Raw genomic sequence first — 13800 nt, 5'->3', positions numbered from 1 at the left:
GAATTGCTTTTGCTGAGTAAGTTTGAGGACTTCTGGCTCTTTGGTCTGTTACATTTTGTTTGATGTGTTTTTGCAGCCTTTTCGGTGGGGAGTGGGGTGTTCTTACTGTGGCTGGACAGACCTGGTGTAAAAATCACCCGAGGCTGATGTCACTTCCTGTCGCCAAGGGGGCACTGGCAGTTTACCTGGCAGCCACGCTTCCACCCGTACGTGACTCACTTCTTGAAAAGTAAGAAGGTGACAGAACATTTCCTTCCAGCTCCTGCTGTGTCCCACCCGCCCCGCCCACGGCCACTGCCATTGCCTCACAGAAACAGCGGCCGCACGAGGCCCAGCGCGGATGCTTCTGAGCAATAATGAAGCAGCTGTGTGGTTGAGAGCTGCTGTGTGGGAATGTGTGTTTTGGGGTGTTGTGGTTTTTTGTTTTTTGTTTTTTGTCTATTAATAAACAAACACAACACAAGCTGGCCTTGTGTTGCGGGTTCCTACTCGGTATTTCCTGGGGATTGCTTGCTTTTGACGTGTAGCCTTCTGACCCAGAGCGACTGTCTTAACCGGAGAGTCACACCCGCACCGTCCGCTTTCAGCACCACAGCCCGCGGCTCCCTCCCACTGCCCGCCAGCCTCTGCGCCCGCGCAGCCAGGCCCCGAGGAGAAGGCGCGGCACCGCGATGCTCGGTGCTTGGTGCTCAGTGTTTGGTGCTCGGTGCTCTCACAACTGCTAAACCACTGTTTGCCTCCCACCGCCGAGTGACTTGGCTGTGCGACGCTGATGTGCTAGTCTGACTACATGCAGGCTAAAACGTGCTTTTGGAAAATGCACTGATTTCTGCATTATGTGTGCAGTATTGTTGCATCATTTTGAATATTGTCTTTTCATTTTAATGAAGTTACAATAGTTATTATTATTTTTAAAATATATTTTATTGATTTTATACAGAGAGGAAGGGAGAGGGAAGAGAGTCAGAAACATCGATGAGAGAGAAGCATCTATCAGTTGCCTCCTCCACACTCCCTACTGGGTTTGTGCCCGCAACCAAGGTACATGCCCTTGATTGGAATCGAACCTGGGACCCTTGAGTCTGCAGGCCGACACTCAGTCCACTGAGACAAACATGCCAGGGCAATACTTATTTTTTAAAAAAATATATTTTATTGATTTTTTACAGAAAGGAAGGGAGAGAGATAGAGAGCTAGAAACATCGATGAGAGAGAAACATCGACCAGCTGCCTCCTGCACATCCCCTACCATGGATGTGCCCGCAACCAATGTACATGCCCTTGACCGGAATCGAACCCAGGACCTTTCAGTCTGCAGACTGATACTCTACCGCTGAGCCAAACCGGTTTTGGCAATACTTATTTTTTTTAAAAAATCACAATCATCTTTTGCTCAGTAGTGGTCAAGCCTATCCTCGAGCTCCAATGGCATTGCAAGGGGCCCAGGACAGACGGTACCGTCTTTAAACCGATCGATGGCATTGGAGGCCCCACACATCCCAATTACAAAACTCGCCGTAATCAAAACACGGTGACATTGGTCTAAGGGTAGGCAGATAGGTCCCTGGAACAGAACCGCAAGCCCGGAAATAAAATGTGCAATCTGTGGCCGGTGATTTGTTTGCAAAGACGCCAAGACCATTCGGCGGAGGCAGGACGGCCTGCTCCACAAAGAGCGCGGGGACTGCCGACCACCACGGGCAAAGTGGGCCCGGCCTCACAGCACATACGGAAACCAGCTCTGAGCGGGCGGAGGCCGCGTGCCAGAGCCACACGGTAAAACCAGGAAAACTCCGCCTGTCCCTGCGGTGGAGGGATGTCCTCACTGGAACAGACCGACGTGACAAACATGTGGATGCGCTACTTCAAAATACCAAGAAGGCAAACAACTAAATGCTTTCTTAAATTTAAAAGAAGTGAGTATTTTTGTGTAGAAATTCAATTTTCTACACGGAAGTTGAGAGCAATGTGATCAGCTCCCTCCGACTCTTCCCTTGGACGGAACAGCCGCTCACTCCGGGGGAGCCAGCCGCCCGGTGGCGAGGCCTGGCCCACACGGTGAGGAGGAGCCTCCCGCCAACAGCCGTCCGTCTGTCCGCGTGCATTTAGAAGTGGACCTCCCAGCCCCAGGCAGGCCTTCCGCTCCGGCTGAAACCAGGAGAGAGCCAGAACCTAGAGCAATTCCCCATCTGCATAAACTGTGAGAGAGAATAAGTAGCTGGTGTTTGATTCAGATGGAAAGAGTGAAGACAGGAGAATACAAAATGGAGTGACTTCAACCAAGCTGCTAAACGATTAACATTAGGAAGGCGGAGACATAAGAAAACAATTCTTTTTCTTATCTTAGACCAGTGGTCGGCAAACTCATTCATCAACAGAGCCAAATAGCAACAGTACGATTGAAATTTCTTTTGAGAGCCAAGTCTTTTAAACTTAAACTTCTTCTAACGCCACTTCTTCAAAATAGACTCGCCCAGGCAGTGGTATTTTGTGAAGAGCCGCACTCAAGAGGTCAAAGAGTCGAATGTGGCTCTCGACCCACAGTTTGCTGACTACAGTCTTAGACTAGCCTTGGAACGAAAGCTTTTGAACCATCCAGTCCTGTGTCAATGCCTGAACAGCTATTTTCATATAACCCTCTGACCACCCTAAAGGACTCAGGCTGTGACCAGACCCCTTGGCAACTGTCCTCCGGACACCTGGCTCCTGACTCCTGGCCATCCCAGACCAGTCTTAGGGCTAAGAATACAGAACGGATGTTCTCAAGAGTGCATTTTTTACTATATTAACTCCTTTTTTTCTTTTTCTTTCTTTATTAAGGCATTACATATGTCTCCTCATCCCCTCACTCCCCCCCCTCACTCATGCCCTCACCCCCTGTTGTCTGTGTCCATTGGCTAGGCTTATATGCATGCATACAAGTCCTTTGGTTGATGTCTCCCCCTTACTCCTACCCTCCCCTACCTTCCCTCTGAGGTTTGAGCATCTGATCAATGCTTCTCTGTCTCTGGATCTATTTTTGTTCATCAGTTTATGTTGTTCATTATAATCAACAAATGAGTGAGATCATGTGATATTTATCTTTCTCCGACTGGCTTATTTCACTTAGCATAATGCTCTCCGGGTCCATCCATGCTCTTGCAAATGGTAGGAGTTCCTTCCCTTTTACAGCAGTGTAGTATCCCATTGTGTAGCTGTACCACAGTTTTTTAATCCACTCATCTGCTGATGGGCACCTAGGCTGTTTCCAAATCTTAGCTGTAGTGAATTGTGCTGCTATGAACATAAGGGTGTATATATCCTTCCTGACTGGTGTTTCTGGTTTCTTGGGATATAGTCCTAGAAGTGGAATCACTGGGTCAAACAGGAGTTCCATTTTTAACTTTTTGAGGAAACTCCATACTGTTCTCCACAGTGGCTGCACCCGTCTGCATTCCCATCAGCAGTGCACGAGGGTTCCTTTTTCTCTGCATCCTCGCCAGCACTTGTCAGTTTGTTGATTTGTTGATGATAGCCATTCTGAGATGGTACCTCGTTGTCGTTTTGATTTTCATCTCTCTGAGCATGTTTTCATATGTCTGTTGGCCTTTCGTCTTCTTTCGAAAAGTATCTATTTAGGTCCGTTGCCCACTTTTTTGATTGGGTTGTTTATCTCCCTTTTGTTAACTTGTATGAGTTCTCTGTAAATTTTGGAGATTAAACCCTTATTGGATGTAACATTGGCAAGTATGTTCTCCCATACAATGGGCTTTCTTGTTTTGTTGATGGCTTCTTTTGCTGTGTAGAAGCATTTTATTTTGATGTAGTCCCATCTGTTTATTTTCTCTTTAGTCTCCATTGCCATAGAAGCTGTGTCAGTAAAGATATTACTTCGGCATATGTCTGAGATTTTGCTTCCTGTAGATTCCGCTAGGATTTTTATGGTTTCCCGTCTTACATTCAAGTCCATTAGCCTTTTTGAGTTTGTTTTTGTGTATGGTGATCTAGTTTCACCTTTTTTTTTTTTTTTTTTTTTGCATATATCTGTTCAATTTTCCCAGCACCATTTATTGAAGAGACTGTCTTGACTCCATTGTATGTTCTTGCTTCTTTGTCAAATATTAATTGAGCATAACGGCTTGGGTCGATTTCTGGGTTCTCTGTTCTGTTCCATTGGTCTATATGTCTGTTCTTGTGCCAGTACCAGGCTGTTTTGAGAACAGTGGCCTTGTAATACAGCTTGATATCTGGTATTGAAATCCTTCACACAAAAAAACCAAAAAAAAAAACCAAAACCCTCCAACTTTGTTCTTCTTTCTCAGGATTGCTGCAGCTATTCGGGTTTGTTTTTTTTATTCCAGATTAATTTTAGGAGAGTTTGTTCTAGGTCTGTGAAATATGCCGTTGGTATTTTAATGGGGAGTGCATTGAATCTGTAGATTGCTTTGGGTAGTATGGACATTTTACTGATGTTGATTCTACCAATCCATGAACATGATATGTTCTTCCATCTGTTTATATCTTCCTCCATCTCTCTTTTTCAGTGTCCTGTAGTTTTCTGAGTACAGTAGAGGTCTTTTACCTCCTTAGCTAAGCTTATTCCTAGGTATCTTAATGTTTTTGGTGCAATAGTACAATAACTCTTAAATTTCTTTCTTCTTTGGAACACTTCTGGTTTTGCCAGATGTGTTTCCAGTTTTCCAACTCTAAGAACTATTAATAAATCTTTGTCTTTTATTTCTTAAAAAACAAAGAACTAGAAAAATGTATGACAAACAGACTCAGGGTAGTGTTTCCTCTGGGCAGGATGCATCAGCAAAGAGGGCACAGCTACCAGTGACCCCAGAGAGACGGGTGGTGTCTTACTCATTAAATTGGGTGTAAAGGACCTGGTGTCCGTTATATCGCTTTTGCATAACTGGAGTAATAAAATAATCCACTTATCAATGGAAAAGGGCAGAAACATCACCCCAAAGCATTTGGTTAAAAATAAACAAGCTGCCCCATAACTTGATAAATTACCTTGACGGTGCAGGAACTTCAGAAGTTGGCAACAATTTTCTATAAAGCCCGGATGTAAGTATTTCAGGCTTTGCAGGCCAGCGAGGCTCTCACAGCCAGTCAGCTGGACGAATTAGAACGTTCGTTGCTGCAGAAGACAGCACGAACCTAGACACCTGGGATTGGCTTCCGTTGCACTGGGGATGAGCAAACCCAACACACTATGCCGCACAGCTGCCGTAAAAAGCCATTGGCCTGTTTCTGAAGCTGGCGCGGCTCCACAGAGAACATCTCCGGCCGCAGACAGCTCGGCTCCAACTCCTTGTCAAGCACTCAGCACACTCAGACGTATGACCATGTGCTCACAGGCCAGACAGAAATGCCATTTCCACCGAAAAGAGGGGCACACCCTCCTCCCACACGGCATTTGACCCCAACTCTCCCTGTCACCGCTCTTCCCCATCTCCCCCGTGCAGTGCACTCTCTCTGAGTTCAATGACTTAGTTAAGAGAAGGGATTTCTGGAAAGTCACTCTGTATCACTAGGATATGCAGTGTTACCTGGTACAAGTTAACTGTGAACTATAACGTGTCGGAAAGGACAGAAGTACAGCCCCGGCCAGCTCTCATTTCGATTCCCGGTCAGGGCACAGACCCACGTTTCAGGTTTGAGCCCCCATTGGGGTGCATATAGGAGGCAACGGATCGATGTTCCTCTCTCACATCCATGTTTCTTTCTCCTTTCTTCTCCCTTCCTCTCTCTCTCTCTCAAATCAATAAAAATATCTTTTTTTTTTTTTTAAGGAATACTGAAGCAAAGAAGGAAGGAGATGACGATGATGATGATAGTAATAGTACCGTGTTTCCCCGAAAATAAAACATCCTCTGAAAATAAGACCTACTTACAAGGTTTCCTTCTGAGTGAAATATAAGGCATCCCCCCAAAAATAAGGCCCCCCCCTAGGCTCTGTCTCAGAATGCTATTGCTAAACATGAGAGATTTGGCCCACTGATTCTGAAAGAAATGGAGTCACAAGAAATTCACCAGGAAATTCAGGAATTGGATTGTTATGATGATGTTCCAGAAGATGATGACATGATTGTCATTGAATAAATGAGTAAATTCTTGATACTGTAGGATTCACAGTTTGTCTGGTTTGTGTTGACAACTACCGTACTACTGTACCGTATACAGGTAATAAATTTCCTTTATTTTCATTTAACAATAAATGTGTACCGTATTCTTCTTCATGGAAAAATAAGACATCCCCTGAAAATAAGACCTAGTGCATCTTTGGCAGCAAAAATTAATATAAGACACTGTCTTATTTTCGGGGAAACAGAGCAGTAAAATTAGTAGGTGGGGAAAAAAAATAGACAAGCGAACCACTTTTTCTTACCATATACAAAAATAAACTCAAAATGGATTAAAGACGTCCATTTAAGGCACAAAACTCCTAGAAGAAACACAGGCAGCGACATCTGTGACCTTGCCTCAGCAATATGCTTTCGGACATGTCTCCTTGGGCAACAAATAACAAAAGAAACAAATGGGACGACATCAAATGAAAAGGTCTTTATCCAGCGAAGGAAACAAACAGGAACACTACCAGACAAACCACCGCGTGGGAGAACACCTCCCATAAGGACTAATATCCAAAGCACATAAGGCACTCGTGTCACTGAGCACTAAAAATAAAAACACACCATTCGAACACGGGGAGCTGCACGTGGCCAGCAGACGCCAGAGGACAGGCAGTGCCATTCCGCACCGGAGAGACGCAGAGTAAAACCGCCGGGAGCTCTCATCCCACGCCCGGGGGAGTGGCTCCCAGCACCAAACCCGCAAACGAGTGCTGGCGAGCTGCGGGGAGAAGGGAGCCCTCGTGCCCTGCTGGCGGACTGCACGCTGGTGCAGCCACTGTGGAGCACAGTGTGGAGGTGCCTAAAAGAAAACTAGAAATGGAACTGCCCTGGGACCCAGCAATTTCACCTCTGGGTATTTACCTGCAGAAAACAAAAGCACGCATTCAAAAGGGTGCATGCATCCCCTCCGTTCCTTGCAGCCTCGCTGGCCAAGACACAAAAGCAATTTAGATGTCCACCAATACACGGGTGGATAAAGAAGCGGGAATACACACAATGGGATATTGCTCAGCAGTAAAAAAAAAAAAAAAAAAAAAAAAAAAAAAAAAAAAAAAAAAAGACGAAATCTTGCATTTGTAACAGCCTGGATGGACTGAGAGGGCACGGGCGTGATGCTAAGTGAAAATACTTACACAGAGAAAGACAAATACCAAATGATTTTACTTACCGGTGGAATCCAAAACAGAACAAACAAACACAAGCAGATCCATCGATACAGAGAACAAGCTGATGGCTGCCCGAGGGGAAGGGTTGGGGTAGAGACAAACATGGAAAAAAGGGTGGAAAAACGGGATATTGGCGGTCGTGGGTCTCTCCACACGAGATCCTTTTTCTGTTAAAGAGAAACGTGCCCTTGAGAAAGCGGCCTTGCCTCTGCGATTCTCTCGCCTCGAAGGCCAGTCTCCATCTATAATAATTATGAGTAAATGCCGAGCTCAAGGTGAGGGACACGGACCTGGCCAGTGCCCTTTAGCCGGTCAGGACGGTACAGGACAAAGAATGAGGATCTGTCCCGGACCAGAGGAGACGAGGAAACGGGATGAGTAACTGGGGCGCGGGGTCCTGGATTGGCTCCTGGGCCAGAGCAGAGGCAGCGCTGTGGGTGGGGGAGTGACTGGGGTGGGATCACGTCGGGGTCCGGCCCCAGGAAAGGGCCTGTGCGTGTAAGATGCTCCCTGAGGAGCCGTCGGGTGAGGGCTCTCTGTATTGTTTTTGTAATCTCTCTGTGGCTCTAAAATTGTTTCAAAATAGGAAGTTATAATAATGTTTAAAGCCATCGGCTCGTTGTAACAACAATAGCCAGTGAGAAACTGTAAAAATAAAGGACACTCGATTCTAACAGTGGGTACCAGGGGCTGGGAGGAGGGGATGGTGGGAAGAGGGTTGTTATGGGGTGAGGGGTTCAGATTTACCAGATGAAAAGGGCTATAGATAGATGGGGGTGATGGCTGCATAACAGTGTGAATGTATTGAATGCCCCTGAACTGTACACTTAAAAATGGTTAAGATGGCACCCTCGCTGGTTTGGCTCAGTGGACAGAGCATTGGCCTGCAGACTGAAGGGTCCCAGGTTTGATTCCCGGTCAAGGTCACATGCTTGGGTTGCAGGATCAATCCCCAGTAGAGGGTGTGCAGGAGGCAGCTGATCAATGATTCTCTCTCATGGTTGACGTTTCTCTCTCTCTCCCTCTCCTTTCCTCTCTGAAATCAATAAAAATATATATATTTTAAATGGTTAAGATGGTAAACGTTAAGTATATTTTACAATAAAAAGAGAAAAAGAAAAAAAGATTATAAGAGTATCCACCTTAAAAGAAAAAAAAAAGACACTACATCTATTGTTGAGGACACATGTGTGATTATAAACACACTAGAGGCCCGGTGCACGAATTTGTGCACAGGTGGGTCTCTCTCTGCCTGGCTGGCAAGTGGGGCAGATCTGGGCCACCTTGCCCAGTCCAGCTCAGGGCCAATCAGAGGGAAGGACAGTGAGAGGCTGGCCAGCAATGGGAAGTTGGCTGAGGGAGCATACTGACCACCAGGGGGCAGCTCCTGCATTGAGCGTCTGCCCTCTGGTGGTCAGTGCGCATCATAGTTAACAGTCACTTAGGCTTTTATATATATGGATAGGACCAAGATATTGGAAAGCTACACATCTAAGCTGACAGCATACCTCTGGTGAGAGAGATATGGCCAATTTATTTTTTTATTTAATTTTTGTATGACTGATTAATTTTAGAGAGGAAGGGAGAGAGGGGGACAGGGAGAGGGAAATGTGGAGAGAGAGAGAGGGGGGGGGGGCGTTTGTTGTTCCACTTATTCATGCATTCATTGGTTGATTCTTATATGTGTCCTGACTGGGGATTGAACCTGCAACCTTGGCATTTCAGGATGATGTTCCAACCCACTGAGCTACCCAGCCAGGGTGAGATATGGCCATTTTAAAACCTGACCACAAACTCTTTGATGCTGCCATTGAGAGGTGGGGTCCCCGTCCCTCCCCTTGAACCTGGGCAGGCCTGTGACTGTCAGGACCCCCAGAAGAGATGGAAGGGGCCCTCAGTGACTCCCGAGGTGAGGTCACGAAAGGCCCTCAGCTCTCAGGATACTCTCGCCGGCCCAGCCCTACGGGGAGGGAGCCCCAGCCACATGAGAGACCACCTCGTCCTCACGGACGCCCAGACCTCACCCAGCGGAAACACGTGTCCCCACCGCACCTGGCCCAGTGACGACGCGGGATCAGGGCCCACGAGTGCGCGTAACGAGGCGATGGGCGCCCACCGCTCGGAGTGTGGGGGGCAGGTCGTGTGGAATGGAAAGCAGGTCAGAGGGCAACGATGCCACCAGGACGAGAAATGACCGAGCTTCAGTTCTTCCAGTAACACTTCGGTTTCGATGATGGAAAATGCACTTATGCAGTAATGGTGTGATTGAAAATGAATTTTAAAACCAAAGCCCTTTTATCCATTGTCAGCCATCAGGGACTGAGCTCAGGGTGAGCAGAGGGCACAGCACAGAGAAATGAGGGCACAGGAAACCGTCCGTGTCCTCCCCGGGCCCTGGCACTGTCACAGAAAGCAGCAGCCGCCCCTCTGCCCAGCCAGCGTGGCCCAGGGGTTCAGTGTCGACCCATGAGCCAGGAGGTCATAGTTTGATTCTTAGTCACGTGCCTGGGTTGCGGGTTTGATCCCCAGTGTGGGGCGTGCAGGAGGCAGCTGATCAGTGATTCTCTCTCATCACTGATGCTTTTATCTCTCCCTCCTTCTTCTTTCCTCTCTGAAATAATATATATATATTTGTTTTCAAAACAAAACAAACAGCTCCGTTGACTGAGAGGCATTGTGGGATTTCACACACTGTGATAACATAGTATGATCTTCCTCAATTTGCAAGTGAGAAAAGTGAGGCACAGAGAGGGTAAGTAACTTGCCCAAGGTCACACAGCCAGCCAATGACAGAGCCAAGATTTGAACCTGGACCTCCTGGCCCCAGAGTGCTCACAATGCTGAGTAAGCACCGTGCCAGGCACTGGATATTCAAGAGGGAAAAGCATAGAGCCCACCCCCGCTGTCATGGGGTTTGTTGACGAGTGGGGGAGACAGGACTGTAAGCAGGGAATTTCTACCCTGTTGTGCTGGTTGGAACACAGGGGCTCATGGGCACAGATACTGGGGGTCAGGAAAAGCTCCCAGCCCAGACATGCGAGGGTAAGTAGAACTTTAAGATTTTCATTTCTTCCTGGAGGGAGAGGGAGGGGGAGGGGGTGCCTGGAAGAGGCACAGGCCGAGTAAAGATCAGTGAGAGAGCCCCGCCTCTGGGGGCGGCCTGGACAGATGCAAACTGGCCCCATCCTTCAATTCATTCTTACTGACCGACATTCAATTCATTCTTACTGACCGACGTGGGCCCTCCCTCCGCAGGGCAGTGTAACACCCATGCAGCTCAGAGCGGCCGGTGGGAGCTGGGCCGGCCCCTGGGGGGTGTGTGTGGGGGGGAGAAGCTGCAGGCTGTGCCAGCTGGCACCTGTTGTCACAGCAATTCTATTTCACCTAGATTGTTGGCTCTTCCACCACATGGGTCCTTGGGAGAAGAAGGAGCCGTGGGAGCCAGTTCTGGGGGCCCCGCCTCTCCCCCGAGTCCCAGGGCCCACGTGGGTGCTGAAGCCGTGGACAGTACAGAGTGAAAGGTGAGGACACAGGCTCTGTCAGAGGAGAAGACCCCGCTGAGCGGCCTCCCAGAGGAAGGAGCACCTGCGCAGGGCGGTGACGGAAACCCCCTCAGCACGGATTCCTAACACCCGACCGGCACCTTACACGACAGTAAGCCATCTCCTTTCTAACCGACGCTGTGGCCACTTCCTCTGCCCTCTCCGAATCCACCTGTCCACTCCGCAGTCTCCATCGTGGAGTTGGCGGAGCAGTCTCACTGCATCTTATTAAATTCCCCATTCACTCTCTTCTCGTTCTGCTCTGTACCCGCCAGGGCTACTGTGCATCCCTCATAAAGCCCAGTTTCCCAAACCACAGTCACCTACCTCAGTCTCACTCTCTCCTGGGCTGTAAACGCCTCATCTCCTATCTCCGCTCTCTCAGGGAGAATGTGGCGGTTTGGGCTGGAACGGCCTGGCTAGCCTGGGAACGGCTGTGGAGCCTGTTTTCTCCTCCTCTCCCCCCCAGGTCCCTGGCTTTCACTACTCCTTCCCCTCCCACTTTCACTGCAACACAGTCTCAATCACTCATCTGTCACCCCATATTGGTAGCGCCATGGTGACTACTCTCTCAGCGTGGAGTGTGGAACTAGAAAAAGGAATCTCATACCCTTTAGTCCACCTCTTCTCCTTACGCCTCTCAGCTTGTCTCCATCATCAGGGATTTTTCTTCCTCTGTGGGGAAAACTCATACATCTGTCTCCCCATCAGCTGGGCAGGAACCTGCACTCTCATCTGTCTCTCACCCAATGTACTCAATAACCAATCTTTACCTGTCCCCGTATCCATCATATCTAATATAAAAGAGGAGTCCAGATCACCCCTCTCCTCCTAACCCTCAGCATCACAGCAGGGGTTGGAACTGCCACAGGGAGCTTAACCACTGCTCTACCTCCTCTGAACCCTGCCTCCGGACCTACAAGAAACATGCGGATGCCAGCAAGGGGCAACACTGGGAAAACAAGAACCCACCCCAGTGAAACCTGTTCTCCCCTTTCATGTCACTAGAGAGGCAATTGAGACCCCTACTCTTCTCTCCCCTAAAACATAACATCTAGGTCTCAGCTGTCTTTCAGCTCCAGGTCCACAAAAGCAGCAAAACCAGACAAGTGACGCTGTGGCAGCCTCAGGGCCAGCTTTTACCTCCCAAGTGACTCAACAGGATCGCTCTCAAGCCTTCACCGACCAGTCTCTTGGAGAAATCATGCTGCTGGCACCCTCGTCCAGCATGGAAAACACCACCTGTTTTTGGCTCACTCACCCTCTGGCTCCTCCCACTATTAGGCCCATGGGGATTTATACTCTTAAATCTGCTCTTGGGCAAAAACCTGTCTCATGCGCGGTTTCCCTCGTTTCTGGCAGAACAGAATGCAGGTGTTCGCCAACCAGAAGGTGGGAGAGATCTATCTGGCACTGAATTCAGAACCGAACACCAGAATCCTTGAGGCCCTCGGTAGACGCCCCTAAAAACGACGCCCCCTCTCAGCTGGAAGCAGTTACGGAAGATGGGCCTTCACCCTCTGACCTTGCCCAGACTCTCAATTTAAAAAAAAATATTATCAAAAGCCTGGAACGATAGGTCCTCCCCTCCCCCCGCTGATGGACGGAGAGTGACCTAACCTGTACCTGTAGCTGGACATTCCTGAGCACCTAAGCAGGCGCCTTATATGGGCTGTCCACTGAGCCACCCGTCAGCACCTGCCAAATACCCTAAGCCCCATTCCTAAGTCCCGAGGTCCCTGATCATGTGCCTTACGTGAAACCACCAATCAGCGTGTGCTGAGTGCCCTAGGCCCATCCCTCCCTTTTCCTCCCCTCGAAAGGCGTGCTCACCCCGGCACTCAGCCCGCCAATCCTTCCCTCCGGAAGGCCGCCCGTGTGCCGGTCTCCTGGTTCCTCTTCCAGCTTCTGCCTCCCTTTCCTGCCTGGTGGCTCCGGCTGGGGCTGCGCTGAGCGGAGCCGGAGAGGGTGGGCCCGGGCCTGTGGGCCACGTGGAAAGGCGGCCCTGGTGTTAGCTCCCCCGCTGGCGTCTGATGGGAGCTAACTGTTGAGTTTTGCGAGTTCTTTATGTATGTTTGGACCCTGCTCCTTTGTCAGACGTGTCTTCTACAAACATGTTCTCCCGGGTATTGACGGCCGTGACGGCCTGTCTGGTGCAGGAGGGACACGTGTGGCTCTGTAACGTCTGCTAGCGGATCCGAAGGAGAAGGAGCCGGCGCAGGGCCTGGCGGGACAGGCAGACTGGAGAGAGCGCCTTCCAGATCCGGCCAGGGGGGCGGGGCGGCCAGCCGGGAACTGAGAATCTCCTTTTATAAAACATCTCAAAAGCCACTTCTTCACCTGCTCCGCCTGTAGCCACGGAACTCATTAAAACCCAGAAGAAAGCGGAGAAAGGAAGAGGGCGAACTCCGATTTTCTCTTTGCATTTCAATCAGGGCGGACAATGGGAGCTGCTTTCCGAGTGGGGCCCTTTGGGAAGGAGTGGGGGCGGGGGCGGGGGAGCTACGGCTGAATAAACCCTCTGAATAGCCAACCTCGCCCTGGCCCTGCGGAAGGTTCCAGCTCTGGAATGATGGGTTGGCTTAACCCCCTCCCGCCCGCCCGGGCGCCCTCCCAGGGGACCTTGGGCAGGAGCGGGGCAGGGCCGGGCCCTGGTCACTGCCTCCCCCGGGCGCCCCCTCAGTCTGTCCAGGTCTGAGCCCTCCGGTGTGTAAGGGTGAGAACGCAGCGAGCGCGCCACCCCCAGTGCGTTCGAGCGCGCCACCCCCAGTGCGTTCGGAGGGCTCCCTTACAAAAGCAGCACAACCACAAGCGCCGGCCAGGACGGGGAGCACTGCGCCCTCGGCGCCCTCTTTGCCGCTGGAGGGTTTACACTGTGCCCCCTTTGGGGCCGGTGGGAAGGTCCTCAGGAGGTTAAACGTAGAATCAGCACATCACCCGGCGTGGGAGACGTGTTTGTGCAAGAAC

General features: G+C 49.7%; 1 long non-coding RNA gene across 1 annotated transcript; it reads left to right on the top strand.

The window, feature by feature from the left end:
* Positions 1–6780, top strand: LOC118731216. The gene is made up of 3 exons (XR_004991829.2): positions 1–107; positions 1398–1402; positions 6767–6780. It is a non-coding gene; the product is annotated as an uncharacterized LOC118731216 (long non-coding RNA).
* Positions 6781–13800: the final 7020 nt, after the last annotated feature.

Source organism: Pipistrellus kuhlii, unplaced genomic scaffold, assembly GCF_014108245.1.
Source record: "Pipistrellus kuhlii isolate mPipKuh1 unplaced genomic scaffold, mPipKuh1.p scaffold_m20_p_30, whole genome shotgun sequence".
NCBI classification, from domain to species: Eukaryota; Metazoa; Chordata; class Mammalia; order Chiroptera; family Vespertilionidae; genus Pipistrellus; species Pipistrellus kuhlii.
Note: the sequence above shows the minus strand (reverse complement) of the source record. Positions and strands in the feature narration are given on the sequence as shown.